The sequence below is a fragment of the Ursus americanus genome, chromosome 32 (assembly GCF_024610735.1).
Source record: "Ursus americanus isolate L20-20 chromosome 32, mUrsAme1.1.p, whole genome shotgun sequence".
Taxonomy (NCBI): Eukaryota; Metazoa; Chordata; class Mammalia; order Carnivora; family Ursidae; genus Ursus; species Ursus americanus.
Genome location: NC_142158.1, coordinates 34,722,297 through 34,738,113, shown reverse-complemented (window position 1 = coordinate 34,738,113; position 15,817 = coordinate 34,722,297). Strand labels below are relative to the sequence as shown.

General features: G+C 48.9%; 1 protein-coding gene across 6 annotated transcripts in view; it reads right to left on the bottom strand.

Annotated features, from left to right (window-relative positions):
- DAAM2 (dishevelled associated activator of morphogenesis 2) overlaps positions 1-14,337 on the bottom strand; it is a 124,110-nt gene extending 109,773 nt beyond the window's left edge. The window contains exons 1-4 of one of the 6 annotated variants that reach the window (XM_087858217.1): positions 14,179-14,282; positions 5,190-5,249; positions 3,591-3,833; positions 2,370-2,429 (exon numbers count right to left, since the gene is read on the bottom strand). The gene's annotated coding sequence lies outside the window, so the exon portion shown is untranslated. Of the gene's footprint in view, positions 1-2,369; positions 3,541-3,590; positions 5,147-5,189; positions 5,250-14,178 lie in introns of those variants that run through there. The other 5 variants (XM_045786285.2, XM_087858218.1, XM_045786282.2 and 2 more) reach the window with 5 other exon arrangements.
- Positions 14,338-15,817: the final 1,480 nt, after the last annotated feature.

Genomic DNA, 15,817 nt, shown 5'->3' with positions numbered 1-15,817 from the left:
GTTAGATTTACCTAGGAATGAAACTGCTGGGTCATAGGGTAAGTCATCTTCAATTTTACTAGATAGTACCAAATTACTCTCCAAAGAGTGCAGCCAATTAAACTCCCACCATTAGTGAATAGGAGTTATTTGGGGCTCTACAACCAATGTGTGGAGTATCATTTTGGGGGCCAATCTGATGAGTGTAAAATTATGTCTCCTTGTGGTTTCAATGTATAGTATTCCCCCAATTCCAAGTTGAACATCTTTTCCTATGTTTATTATTCCAAAGCATCATTTCACTGTTAGAATTACATTTGCATCCTCTGAAAACCCAAAAGATTCATTCTTGTAATTTATCAAAGTCTGAACAACTTGGGTATTTCATCACTTCCTCACTGGAAAACTGGGATAGGGAGAAAGACCTGTGGATACAGGCACAGGGAAGACATCCTTTTGCATACTGGCTTTGAGTCAGGGATTTTTCAGATGAGCCCTAACTTTAGAGATCAAGCACGAGAAGCAGGAATTCCAACAATCCCTGGGCAATGTGGGGAATACATCTTTTTAGATCTCGTCAACACTGTCCAGGAAAAGTTCAGAATGTTTTCACTGTGCTCTTGGCCTCTTTAAGACACACACTAGGTGGACACCACGAATGGACTGAAGGAACCATAGGAACCATCTGTCCATCTTCCTGTTGCAGGAAACACCATGTATTTACCATTCCAACGTATAAAATCACTCCTCTAATAACACAAGCCTGGAAGGAGATTTCACAACTTCCTCACATTCCCAAACACTCTTCAATGGCAGCTAAGTTTCTCCACTTTGAACACCTCCCTCTCATAGCATTGATGTCATGGAATAGTACTCTTTACTTCTAGATCTTTCCTTGACAATGCTGTTAGTACTTTGAGGACTCATCTGAATGCCTCCTGTCCCTGACACAAGGATGGATGAACTAGTTTGGAAATGCATAAGGGCCAGGACTGTATCTTATTCAGCATTGAAATTCCAGGACATGTTCAATTTATATTTTTTAAGGGACGGCATTTCTTCCATACTAAATCTTCTTTTCCAAGCCTGAAGACCGGAATAATCATGGAAATAAACCTTCTTGCTCAGAGGTAGAACTCTAGAAAATACCTTGGAAATCTTCTTCTCTATGAACCATTCCTTGGCTTCTCCCACCTCAAAACGATCTTGCCTCCTCTATCTATTACATCAGTACCACATAGTCCTTAGTATTCTGATGGAAAGAAACTTATTTGGCAAACAGCAATTATAAAGATTTACAAAGTGCATGCCATGTTCCAGGCACAATTTTAAGTGCAAGTATTAATTTTGTCCTCCTTTGGAGGTAACTATTATTAATGTCCCCATTTGATAGTTGAGGAAACGTAGTGTCAGGGAGGATACAGTTCCAGAAGTGGTGGGATTTAAAGTTGGATTCTAGAAGTTTAACCCAGGATCTGTACCAGAAGCTATATGCTACCAAAGCTACCACTAGCTAGACACACAGAAGCACTTCACATGCTTCTCGCTGTTGTTCTAGTGAGAATGCAGCTGTGCACTCAATGAGAAATTAATTATCCTTGGATCCTTATCTCTGACACCCACATCAATTCCCAAGGGCCTGAAGAATTTGCTGATCCCTTCCTTATTTATTAATGAAAGTTCCCAGTCACATGGACTGGCCACATACGCACCAGGTCCGCCTCACTTGAGGCCAAGGAGGCCTGGAGGCAGAGCGAATGTGGCTCACAGAGCACCGCTCCCCCACGCAGCGCCTTGCACCAGTGCTTCTCAGATAATCCTTGAGCCACCACCACTGGTAACTACACAGCACTTTGTACTTTTCGTAGACCCTACAGCAGACTCACTTCATTGCTATGCCACAGGTACTGCTGACATTTTCGTTTTACACATGACAAAAATTCCAGGCTCAGAAATACCAAATCCCTGACCTAAGGAAGTTCAGCTACTTAGCAGATGCTGATATTCAAACCTAGATCCTGACTTCGATTCCCATGACACAACATCGCTTGTTACTTATTTAGTTTTTGTCCTTGGTGTGTATGCACGCCCGCACACAAAACTGACTTCTCTTTCTGGACCAGTGGAATAGGAGTCAGATCAAAAAAAAAAAAAAAAAAAGAGGAAAGCAATCTAAACTAAGCTCTTGTTCTATGAACCGTGAATGAATGAGCACATGGATAAATGATACATAGAGTTAATCCAATTCCCTGGGTGCTAACTCTGTGTCTGTCACCCAGCTAGGGGCCACAAATACTACAGGGACTAAAGCACAGCCCTAGCCTTCTAGGAGCTTCTAGTCTGTTACATATGCGTCTTGATGATAACTGGATCTGTCAAAGGAAGCTCACCTTGTCAGAGTCTCTTCTGAGCAGGAAATGGTGTGCAGAGGGGAAGAAGAAAGCCAGACCCTGTTTTAAAATAAACAGGAGACTAGAACTAGTGTACATCGTGTCAGGGCAAACTCCAAACAGACAGTGTTCAGAAAGAGTTAAAAAGCACCTGTAGACCCCACTGACCAGGGGAGCAATGCTCAGTCAGCCTCCCAGTTGACCTGGGACAGTGCCAAAGGATGCCTGCTTCCCCAGTGTCCCATCCAGTGACCCTTTCACTCTTGAAAGAGTCCTGGTTTAGACAGTAAATTACATGGTCGCCCTTGCCTTCCAGGAAATTTATGACCTTTTCCAACAGCCCCTGGGCAGGAAAACAATTTGGCTTCTCAAGGTCATTGAGTTGCCTTCCTTCTGCTCCTTTTTACAGAGCTTCTCCTCATAGCCATCAACCAGCAACCGGCACAGGCTCAAGGGGGACAGCCCCCACATTGGTGTCTGCGTTTCCACTCAGTGTTAGCACTGAAGCCAAAACCATTCCCCATCAGATCCCCAAATGCATGAGCTGTAGATTCAAGCATATCTGTCTTATAGCCTGATTCTGAAAGTTTCTTGCTGCGTGATCTTAGGCAAGCCCCTCAACCCCTCTGAGCCTCAGTCACCTCATCTATAAGAGAGGGCAGTGACACCCAGCTCACCTCATGGGACTGTTGTGGGAAGCAGTAGCAGTGAAAACACCCAGCACAGTGCCTGGTCTACAGGACCTACCTACCTGCAGCAGGCTTCCTGGAACACGTGAGCTCTCAGACGTAAAGGGCATGGAGGATATGAACATCTCGGGAACCCCAGTATATTACTGGGACTCAGGCCACTGTCCTACCAAAGTGGGAGCTACTTCTTCATCTTTATAGATAATGGAACACATGGCATGATCACTTCATAAACCTGACGGTAGCTCCTGAAGCTGACCACACGCATTCCCTGGATCCGGCATTCCCACTCCGGGGACACACCAACAGGAATGCATTCATAGGTTCACCAAGGACAAGTGCACAAACGCTCCTAGCAACACTGTTCACAGCAACCCCAAACTTGGAAACCAACCCATGCCCATCCACAGAAGGGTGGACGCATCAAGTGTGTTACGGTCACATAACAGAATACTATGCAACAGTGAGAACGAGTGCTCCACGCAATAACACTATGCTGAGCAGAAGGAGCCAGACAAAAATGAGTACACACCGCATGATCCATGTATAGGACATTCAAGAATCGGCGAAGCTCTCCCACGGTGTTGGAAGTCAGGATTATGGAAGGGTAGTAGCCAGAAGAGGGCATGCAGGCTTCTCAGTGCAGAGACAGTGGAGGGAGCTTTAGAATATTCTGTTTCTTGATCTGGACACTGGTTACGCAGGTGTGTTCAGTGGGCGAAAATCCAGTGAGCTATATCCTTATAAGCTGTGTATTTTTCTGAATCATCTTGAACTTCAATAAAAAGTTTTTAAAACTTGAAAACGCAAAATATATTTCCTTTTGCAGTAGAGAATTGATCAAAGTAGGCAGTAGACCCTTAGCAGAAAGCAGTGGGATATTTCATTGAATAAATGTGTTGCCACCCCTGCCCGTTCTGTGCCAGGCACTGTGCAGGATGCTGGGCAAACAGAGCTAATGAGACTGGGTCCCTGTTCTCCGTCATCATCATCGCTAACATTTCATAGTGTTCTCTATGTGCCAGCCATGGCTTCAAGCCGTTCTTTCTACTTTTTCTCTTTTTATCAAATCATTCATGAACTTTGTCTTCATCACAACCCATTTTACAGATAAGGAAACTAAGGCACAGAGAGGTGAAGTAACTCGGGCATGGACACACAGCTAGTAAGAGCTGGAACCTGAATCTGAACCCAGGGCCGGTGCTCTGACCCATGGCAGTCTCCTCAGAAATCCGGTCTCTTGGCTCTGTTAGCCCCAGCTCCCATTTAGACAGCTGCACACATCGATAATGTGATCCCTGTTCAGGGCGGCAGCGATGGAAAACCATCAACTGTGTGTCTTGGAAAGGCAGTTCCTAACTCTGGGCAGCTGCCAGCCCCCTGCCACATGACAGGTGACAGACTGATAAATATATTGACAGAGATTAAAAAAAGAAGGGGAAGGTTAAAATGGCTTGGCCTTTCCACCGCCCCAAGTCCACAGAAAATCTGAATTTGCTTCAAACTAACTTCAAAGCCGCCTCGGGCAGTTTGGAAATACTGACCCATCTTCCTGCTGACCTGGAGTCACTCCCTTCCCTCCCAGCCTGGTCCTGGGACCTTGAGGCTGGTGAGTCCCGGGACTGTGGTGTCTGGGAGGAAGTGAGGGAGGGTTGATGCGGCCCCCCAGGAATGTGGTCAGACTTCGAGCTGTGAGGCTAGGTCCCTGAGTCTGGTACATCGAGCATCCATCTCGCAGGCAAGCTTTGCTCTGGCGCTCGGGCAGGCTGTCAGTGTATGTGACCCGAAGGACAGAAGGTTCAACACAGCACCAAAGCCTGCCCGTGCTTAGGACAAAGCAGAGTGAAACAAACACCCCTAAGGGCGAAGCGGATTGGGCAGAGATCACGCAGGCATGATGTGAATACCTCTGCAGGGGGGAAGGAAGCCCCCAGTGAGCCAGCAGGGCTCTCTGAGACTGCACCCCGCCCTCTGTATTACAGAAGCACTGGTAATATGGAAAGGAATTCCCAAAGGTCAACTTGTCCAACCCCCTTTTTCCATCTGGTCCTGCTTCTGCCCACATACACCTACACCCACGTGGGTAGGGGGACAGGGGCAAATGCGAGTTTGGCAATAAAAGTCAACATACTTGTTCCTTCTGTCCAGTTATGATACAATGCTATGTGTAGGGAAATCAGTTGGGCCTCACCTAGAAAACACACAAAATAGAGAAAAAGAAAAAAAAAATGCACTTTTTCGTGTTCCAACACAGCCACCCATGATTACCTAGAAAATAACAGGCTGCTCCAAAACAATTTCATGTGAAAGAGTCGAAATTTCTGGAGCAGGCATGGGGTTCTTCAGAAGGCCTCTTAGAATCCGCTCCTCCCACCCCGTGGGACAGAGGGACGGACAGGAGGGAGCACTAGGCAGAGGGAGAAGGGCAGCTGCTGGGCTCTCAGTGAAGGCCTTGATCAACCCCACATGGAGCCCTGAAGCTGGGATGCCTTTAGAAGCTCCCTGAATTGGTATAGAGGGGCCAGGCCTTCATCACTCCCACCAATCACTGGATGCAGTTGACCCAGGAGGGGAGCGTGGGCAGGAGTGATGATGGGCAGGGCAACTCTCTTCAGCTGAGGCAGGTCCAAAGTGGGCTGGCCACCGGCGTCAGTCCAGAGCGAGGGTCAGGGTGGCACAACATACGTCCACTACACAGGGATCTGGGCCCCGTCCCATGATCTGAGTGCAGCATCCGCACACCTGACTGTTACACTATACTGTCTGATGGGTTTCCATCAGGACGATTCTCCCATCTAATGCATCAGTCTTTAATTTTTCCTGCTTCATCTTGCGCAGTCAGTGATGGAGGAGAACCAAGCAGGGAAGGCTAAATCTGATGAGAACAGCGGTGGGGCCACCACAGGGCCTGATGCTCAATAGCTTCCCCAGGGCACAAAGGAGGACCACACAAAACATGCAGCCCTATCGCAGATGGTCGCCAGGCTAGGTACATCAATCACTCTGCCTGAGTGCCAGAATGCAGCGGTCCTGGGTGATGGATGCTTGCTAGGTCAGAAGCAGGGACCCACATTGGTGACCATCCAGGATGAAACCATGCTTAATAACTGACTGATGGAAAAATAAATATCCCTACAAGAAAGGCATGATCTCAAATATATAGAGCGATGTGTGTCTCGGCCTAAAGAAATCAGAAAAAATAAAAAGGAGCTTGATGCCGGGGGTAACCTGATGGATGATGAAGGGGAAGAAAAGTATGCTGCCGAGTAACGTGTAAGATCAGATTCAGTTTCTTGAAAAACAAACATTCAGACAACAGGTACCGCTACGCCTGCAAATGCACCAGTAGGTATTTGTAAGAACAAAGTATAAGATAAGATGGCTATAATTCTAGGCTACTAACATGAATGATGAGGGTGTGGAGGGGGGTAATGTTATTCATTTTCCACTTGTCTTTTTGTTTTCTGCATGATATTGATTCACTTGTTTAAGTAAGAATTACTCAGAACCAGGAAAAATCAAAGAATATGCATTTTAAAATGATCAGCGTAGGGGCGCCTGGGTGGCACAGCGGTTAAGCATCTGCCTTCGGCTCAGGGCATGATCCCGGCATTCCGGGATCGAGCCCCGCATCAGGCTCCTCCGCTAGGAGCCTGCTTCTTCCTCTCCCACTCCCCCTGCTTGTGTTCCCTCTCTCGCTGGCTGTCTCTATCTCTGTCGAATAAATAAATAAAATCTTTAAAAATAAATAAATAAAATGATCAGCGTAGTGCCAGGTGCAGAGTGGGGTCCTATATAAAAGTATTATTTCATTCCCTCTCCCCATCCCCACCTCAATTAGGCTGCTCTGAATGGTTCACTGGGGGTTGATCAAAAGGCCATGATTTTCCTGTGCCCTCCTCTTATTCATTAGAAGACAACTTTAATATTCTTCCATGCACAATATGTATCTGCCATCAAAATAAATCTGCCGTTAAAATCTCTAAAAAAACTATGCAACACGTTCTGCAGTCAAATTGACAATGCTGTCAATTACCGCTGTTTGCTATTATCCACGACCAGGCTTCTCTCTAGGATCGTGCTAGCGAAAGCTAACCATACCAAGCCAACTCTCAATTATCCTGGCGCATACACATGCAGAGCCCAGAGAAGCCAAAAACCAACTTTTCACCACATCTGGTGACAAGAAGCCAAAGGGTTGGTTTTATGTTTCTTCCATCTTTCCCTGTTCCTGGCTACCCCTTAGGAGAGGTGTTCCAGAGAGCACAGCAGAGAGCACAGGGATGAGGACATAAAGGGTCCCCATAGTCTATAAACTGGGTGGTTCTTCTCTATGTGGTTGGCTTTGGGGATTTGCTCTTGCAATCTCATTAGCGCCTGGGTAAGCCCTACTCACTCCTCAAGAGTTAATTCAGATATCACTGGGTTGAATCAAGGGTCTAATTGACATTTTTTGGCTACCAGGTGTGGAGTCAATGATGCAAATTGACTTTTATGAGCTCCACAAATGGAGAAGGCATGACGGAGACTCAGTTCTTGTCTGCTAATGCAATGTGTTAGACGTTCTGACAGAGCTGGGTGCCATGCTTGTGGGAGTCAAGAGGAAACAGTAATTGGGGGAAGCCTTGCAGAGGGCATTTGAAAGAGAGAAGCAGACAACTGAGTGAGCCCGGCAGGGAGATTAGGACTGGGGAAGGGCCTCTCAGGTAGACAGAACTATGAACAAGGGTGCAGAGATGGGATATGCTCACGACCAGATTAGGTGGAATTAAACTAAGTGAATCCAGGAGGAGTGATGGGGATTGCTGGTCGACACAACAGACATTTAGGAGCACCGCACTCACACACCCGGGGGTCTGACCTTTGTTGTCTTGAAAGGACATCCGTTACCTCAGAAACCTCAGAAACTCGTTTTTCTGAAGAATCTGAAGAATTTTGAAGAATCACCAATGATTCTTTTTGCCCACCACAACCTTCTTTTCTGTCCAAAATACTGGATTTGGATTTTTACTTTAATCTAGTTCCTTTTCCTTTCACTTGGTTAATTGCCAGTAACTACAACCATGATAGCAACAGCTAACATTGGTTGAGTTCTTCCTCTAGGCCGGGGCTGACAATCCTCTCAACCATCCTTCAAAGGACGTGTGATTTATTATTGTTCCCATTTTTCAGGCGAGAAAACTGAGACTCAGAGATGTAAATAATACGCACGTTCTGGGGCGCCTGGGTGGCACAGCGGTTAAGCGTCTGCCTTCGGCTCAGGGCGTGATCCCGGCGTTGTGGGATCGAGCCCCACATCAGGCTCCTCCGCTAGGAGCCTGCTTCTTCCTCTCCCACTCCCCCTGCTTGTGTTCCCTCTCTCGCTGGCTGTCTCTATCTCTGTCGAATAAATAAATAAAATCTTAAAAAAAAAATACGCACGTTCTTACAACAGGTAAGTGGGGTGCCAGGAGGCAAGCACAGGTTTGCCTGATTCTAGAACCCCTATTCTTGACCACCACGCTGTCCTGTCCCTCCGCAAGATATACCCTCTGTCCCCGTCTGAGATCCAGAGCAGGAGCCATCAAACCTTTTCTGTTAAAGGTTCAGACAGTAAATATTCTCAACTCTGCAACCTTATAGTCTCTGTCACAACACTGAACTCTTGCCCTTTTAGTGTGAAAGCAGCCATAGAGAATATATCAACAAACGTCATGGCTATGTTCCAATAAAACTTTACTTATAAAACAAGGTGACAGGCTGGATTTGGTTGTTGAAATTGCTGGCTCCTAATCTATAGTAGTTTGGTCATTCATTCATTCACGTAGCCAACATTCACGGAGTGACTTACCTTGTGCCTGGCACAGCTCCATGTTACGCGTCTACAGGAAACACCACCCAAGTGCCCGCCCTCTTGAAGCTTAAATCCAGGCAAAGTGTTGGCTGTTTGTTTGTTTGTCTGTTTGAACCATGCCTGACACCCTGAATCTTAAGGTTGGTAGTCCCCACTCTTCACTTAGACCTTAGGCTCTCACCTATACTTCAGATCACTTGGGGAACTATCAAGGCAAAACTATCCATGCCTGAGCCCCCACTCTCCGGAGTTTCTAATTTAATTGGTCTGGGGTGGGCCCAGGTTTTGATACTTTTACAAACTTCCCGGGTGATTCGAATGGGCAGCCAGGGTTGTGCCGCCTGCCTGGGGGCTGTTCCCTTCCTCTTTCCCCCACTTACGTACCCTGGGAAATAGGGTAAATCTTTTAAGCCCTCAGAGTTTGAGCTGTAAAATACGGTTAATGCCAATCTCATAGGATTGTCCTAAGGATGAAATGAGGCCACGTGCTTTTCATACTGTAGGCGGTTACGCAAATGTAAGGTACTGTTGTCATTGGGCCATTATTATTCAGTTTCAATGCTAGGCACTGCCTCAATGACTTCTCTCCCCAGTGTTGACTTTGATTCTTTGAACCAAGACCACACTCTATGGAGTGTTCACCAATAGCCCATGTTCGTGGGTCAGTGAGTTGGTGGACTTTCCTTTCTTCCCGTAGAGGGTCACATGGGGCTGCCATTTGTTCGGCAAGGGCAACACTGACCTGTGCCGCCCCACTCTTGTATTAAAGGTCTCCATCTCCAGCCTGAGATTAGCTGATCTTTGAGCACTGCTGTTAAGCCTTGAATAAGTAGCTTATTTGCTTTGACTCGGGGACAAATATCCAAACCCACGTACTTTCTTAAGTTTAGAACCAGAGGGGGAAAAGTCACTAGCATTTTGCTAAGCACTGGGCAGTTTGCTAGATCCTAGCCATATATTATTTCATCTCATCTTCAGAACGAGCCTGGGAAGTAAGAAGAGTCATTGTTTTCATTTGACAGATGAAGAAGGATCAGAAAGGACGAATAGCTTGTTACCTGCTGGTGCTGAACTCAAACTGAATCTACTTGATTCTGAGCCTCCTTCCACAGAACCGCAAGGCAGCCTACAGATAACTCAGCTCCTCTCTGGCTAAGACCCAAAGAGACACCAAACTGCCTAAAGTTTATATTTTCCGGGTTCTTTTTGTTCTTTGATTTGCTTTTTTTTTTTCCTTTGGATGGGAGCCCCAGAAAGAACCCCACAACACCTGCTAACACCCTTAGTCTGATAAGCCTTGCACATTACTGGCAGAATGGCATACACGAGTCCAAAGAAAAGGCCTTCTGTCTCTGTACGGCATCTTGACAGTGCAGTTTTATAACCTCATAATGAAAGGGAAAAAAAAACCCAAAAAATGTGAGAAGGGAGCTGGAGAACTAGATACTGCCAGGAGTGAGGAATTCACTGACCCCCAATCTGGGCCATCTCAAGAGAAGCTGGCCACTGGCTGAGCCTCTTAAAAGCTGAAAAGTCATCCCAGGCCATGGTTAAACAGAGAGCTTGAACAAAACAGAAACAAACGTGATCTTCAACATCTTAACTGTCAACTTGACGGATAACTTAGAAGCTCTGAGATGGGCCAGGAGAGACTGCAGCTGCTCTCTCCAGCGTCCGATGCTCCTTCTGTCTGTTGGACTACCCACTCCCCGAGACATGGTGTCCGTCGGGGGCCGTCAGCCCACCCCATAACACGCTGGAGATGCTTATAGATGGCGAAAACTTCCATGGTTCACAACCCATCAGTCTCCCCTTACTCTGACCCGAGCACCCTGAGGAGCGGTGGCTGCCTAACCGACCTTGGACCTCAGGCTGGTTCTTCGAGACACACCTGGCTCTCGATCTTCCAGTCCCACTCCCACCAGACACATACGATCTGCTCCACTGCCATCCTCCCTCCTGAGAGATCTCCAGACCAGAAGTGGTTTCCAGGCCAGATACCCAGGATGCCTGTCGCCGCCCCCCCAACCCCAGGGCAACAGACCAGGCATGCTCACGGATCATCCCCCACTGGTCACCTTCTCTAGAGGGAGGAAATAAGGGTGACCGGAGCCCTGGGACTGCCACGCACTGGCCTTTAATAATGGAAAACGTGTAGCCAGATTTGGGGAGAGGTCCTTTCCAAAACACATGGACTCCTGGCGGCTGAAAAATGAAAAAATAAAATTACGCTATTCCCTTCATTAAGGACCTACAACATCGCTAGCTCTGTTCTTAGTCTTTTGCATAAATGTCATTTTTGTAATAACCTTGTGAGGTCATTATCTCCATTTCACAGATGAGGAAGCTGAGGCTCAGAAGGAATAAGTACTGAATACCCCAGGTTCCGAATTCTCTCCCAGGGCAGTCTGTTCTGAGGTCTGAGGTCTGCACTCTCTCTGCCATGCAGGGTGTATCTGAAGTCCAGACCTGAGGGACACCGGATCCCCAAACACAGACACTCTGTCTGTGGAGACACCTCTGCTATCAAAGCCAGTTGTTCTTCCTGCCAGGTGCGTCTGCCCTTCGGACCTTCGGGAGAGAGCCTGAGGGTGTATCCTCTCTAAGTATGCTGATCTCAGGGATGACCCAAGAGCAGGCCAGAAGCCAGAGCTGACAGAAGAGGCAATGAGATCCCCATAAGCGTCCGTGGCCTGGGAACTTGACCTGGGTCTAAGTTGGTGAAACGTCTCCCAGAGCAAACTCAGAAAGGTAAGAATGCCATGGACCCTCCAGAGAAACCCCACGTGATTAAAGAGTTGCAAGCCCAGTTCTTGCCCCCAGCTCTCCCTGGGGAGTATTTCTCAGCGCTCGCCTCCTCTGGGTCCTCCGTGGCCTGGAGTCCTCAGCCTTCTATTTGCCCCTTGCAGGAATGAGTAGGAACATTTAACATTGGTATTTCCATGGGCTCCCCTAAAATCCAAGCGAGCTCTGCCTCACTGATTATCTTTGTAGCCTCCCGACCACCTGCCCTTAGGCTCGCCCTCTCCTTTACCCCTGCATCCAAAGCGCTCCCCCGTGAGAGGCAGAGTTTAACCTGTTTAGTTCCGAAAACTCTGAGGGCAGGGGGTTGGGAACGCAGACTGGGGAGAGAACATGTTCCCACAGAAAGCAGTAGGCTTTCAACCTCCCCCACACTCACCGAAAAAAAACACATTCACAGGCCTTCCTACTGGTCCTGCCCTCTCCGCCTCCCGCTTCCTGAACTCATGACTTTCTTCTGAGTGCTAAGGCCCAGGAGAAGTTTCTCTCCTCTTTCTGTCCTGATGGGGGCACGAGTATTCACTCAGCATCCCAGGATCTGGAGGCAAAGCTCTGAAAACTCGGGAGTTTGGAGTCAGAGCATGCAGCAGGAGCAGGCAGCAAGACAGTAACAGCACAGTTGTTTTTCGTAAAGGAAGAAATGGGAGAGAACTGGGCTGTTTGTCTTTTCATGCCTGAGGCCTGGACCATTCCCGCACAGTCACGAAGGCACAAACGTGTGCCTGCACGTGCACCTCGTGGTGCCCAGCTAGCCTTGTTTACACGCACTTTTGTTTACCCTGCCCTTGGGATGGTTTCCCTCTTCTTCATAACATTTAAGTTGAAGACAGAAGTTCTGAAGTGAAAGAAGTCTTTCTGACATCACTGTCTGCTCAGTCCTTTACAGCACTTCCCCGGGGGGGTCAATTAGTATCATTTCTAAAATCCACCCCAAATCTCGAACTTCCTGTGGGTCCGTTCTTATATCCAGATGTCCTCCCTGTCCCTTCAGTTCTTCATTGTTCGAGGACTCAGGGAGAGTCCGGCAATCTTCCTCCCACCCCAGCTTTGTAGGTTGGCTCTATTGCAAAATATAAAAGCAGAGACACAGCGAGGGCAAAGTGGAAAGGGCTCTCTCTGTGGTCCCTTGTTCTTGGGGCACCGTACATGGGGCAATCTGGGGCTAGCCAAGCCCTACAGCCCGCACCCCCTTGTGCCCCCCTCTAAGAGCACAATCCCCCTCTGCTTCCTAGGGAAAATCCACACCCTCCAGCAGCCCACTTTTCAGAGAAATCCAAGAAACTGACACCAAACCCGGAAGAGGGGAAACACAAAACAAAACTCTTGAAAGATGGAAAGTTGCTTTCATTGCCATGTAGACTTCAAGGAAAACCTCCAGGGACTCTTTCCTGGAGAGGTGTGATTTTCCTTCCTACCTTCCCAGGAACTTGCAAATCCACCACAGAGCTGTGGAAAAGTGGCCAAGGCAGAGAGAGAAGAGTTAAATCAAGCCCAGACCTCAGCAATCTGTGTTCAATTTTGATAAAAATCTCTCTCCCTCTCCCCCACCACCCCCCTTCCTCCACCCCACAGTTCAGACATGTCTCTTTATGTTAGGAGCTTGCATCGTGTTTGGGGCACCGCCGCGCTCCCCCAAAATCTGGCACGTGCGCCCATGTGGCAGACGCATCCCTCCCACTCCTGGGGCAGGGCTGGCCACCGCACCTCAGTGTCCTGGCCACCAACGCCTTCTCTTCCTCATCCTCCTTACAATTACCTGCCTCCAGACCGGATCCTTCCTTCCTCAGTTAAGTCAAAGCCCCATTGCCTGGCGATGTCAGGGCCACAGCAGGAGGCTGGGCAGCCGCCACAGGTGCTGAGGTCCCCAGAGTCAGGACCCCCTTGCTGGGATGCTCCTTCCCTCGCCCGAGGTCCCACCGGGGCTGAGAGCAAGAACCTCCCGCTCCCTCTGCCCTGCCTGCTGGCCAGAGGCCAGGCTTGCAAGTGGGACCTGGGGCTGGGGAAGAGTTAAATCACCCGAATGAAGGCACAAGCTGAGCCGGGAAAAGACACTACCAAAAAGTTGTCAGTTGGGGGGCACCGGCTACTTTCGTCCACTTGTGACAACAAGGAATCGATTTCAAAGCCACACACACACACACAAAAAAAAAAACCCACAAAAAACATTTTCCCCTAAGTTTTCCAAAGACATTTCCTGTGTCCAGATGTGCCCATACAGACAGACGCAGACCCACACGCAAATCACACCCCTCCGCGCACAGACACGCACACAGGCCCCGGGAGCCCACTCAAGGACCGGTGGCTCCTGCAAACCCTCGGCGGAAACAAAACAGGCAGCCTGCGCAGCGGCCGCCGCTCCCGTCCCCTTTCAGCACTGCAAAGAAAGCGGGGGGAGAAGAAGAGTGGAGGTGCCGGCAGAAAGCGCCCGCCGCCCCGCCCGGCCCGCCCGGCCCGGCGCGGAGCAGACGCAGGGCCGCGCACTTACTCCGAGGACCCCATGGCGCGGCCGCCGCTCCCCGCAGCCCCGAAGCCGCCGCCGCCGGCCGCCGCTCGCCCTGGCTCCTCTGGGCGCCCCCGGGCTCCGAGAGCGGGCGGCGCGGCTCCCCGCCCGGCCGGCCCGCGCCCCCGCCCGCCCCGCTCTGACGTCAGGCGTCTTGGAGCGGGATATTTATGGCAAGGATACTCTGAATGTTCCCTAGGTAGAGTTCTGATTGCAGTTCCTTGGGATTTGTAATTTTCACACTTTCAGACAGAAAGGAGGGGAGGGAGGAAGGGCGAGCGCGGCCGGCAGGGCGAGGCAGACAATGAGGGTAGCTGTTCCCAGCTTTGGCAAGGAGCCTTCTCAGGGCTCCCCTGTTTGGGAAACAAGTGAGGGTCAAGGGGGCAAGAGTGGCGACCTGGGCAGCGTGTTTCGGCCCGATCCTCCCCTGGGGAAGGGGCGAGAAGACCCGGTGTGAGCCGGCTGGGCTGCGGGGGTCAGGTGCCCGGGGATGCCTCTGGTTCCCCAAAGTGTCCCTCCTGGGGAACAGAAGTCCCAGGAAGGTGCTGAGGCAAGGACAGAGATAAATCAGGCAGACCGGAACAGCTAATTAGAAGCCCTGGTCCACACCCTGACAACTTTTCCATTTCTTCTTTGGGAGTGTGTATGTATATTAAAAAAAAAAAGTTTATTTTTATTAAATTACGTTCCACACTCCCTGCCTCTGTATAGTTTTTCCAACGCAGTGCCAGTCAATTCATCTTGCTTCACCGCTTATATACAGAGTTTGAACCATTTACAATAGCTCTTATTCATACTTTTAAAAATTACTTTTAATTTTTTTTTTTTTTTCGTAAATGTGATTGTGATCCATCTCCTTGACTCCACTGGAAATCGCCCCAGTCAAAAGCAACCGTGTCCGCCATGATCGGCACCATCGTCAAGGTGAGTGTTTGACGATCTCTGTAGCCCACCCCCCAATCCCAGGAGTGTGCAAGCAGACGGTGCCCACACTAGGTGATGACCCTTGCAGAGTTTTCTAGATGTTTAAGACTGGGTTCCAGCAGTCATCTGTCACCCCAGACAGCTAAAGGGACTTAAGAAAATGGCTTGGCTTTAAGGGCCATCTTTCAAGAGTGGAGAAAAAGAGGTATAATACTTTACCCTTCATGATTCCCACGGACTGGAGAATAAACATAAACGTGATACACATGATTGTACAAATCGCTTGTGTAGTTCAATAACAGAAACGTGTAGGTATTCAACTCCCTGTTAATGGGAAGGAGCACGGATAACCGCAAAGCATCGCTAAAAAAACACAACTCTGGTGAACTTTCCATTAGCCCAGATGGGGTAAAGGTGGGGGGATGCCTTAACCACAGTTACAGTGCAGCAGGGATTCAAGGAGTTGGAATGTGTTTACCCCTTTGGCAGGAGCTGGTTAGGGCTGATTGCCAGAAGGAGCCAAGTCTTGGGGCTGAGCCTCCTAGTGGGGGACAGCCAAAATGTTTTGGTCCAAGCCACAGAGGGCCCAAAGCCCTGCTGTTTGGTCACTGTCAGTTTGCCCTCCTGAGCATAATATCCCACTGCCACCTCCCTCCATCCCCTTCCTCATATCAAGGTTCCACTGGTAAGATGAGCTCTG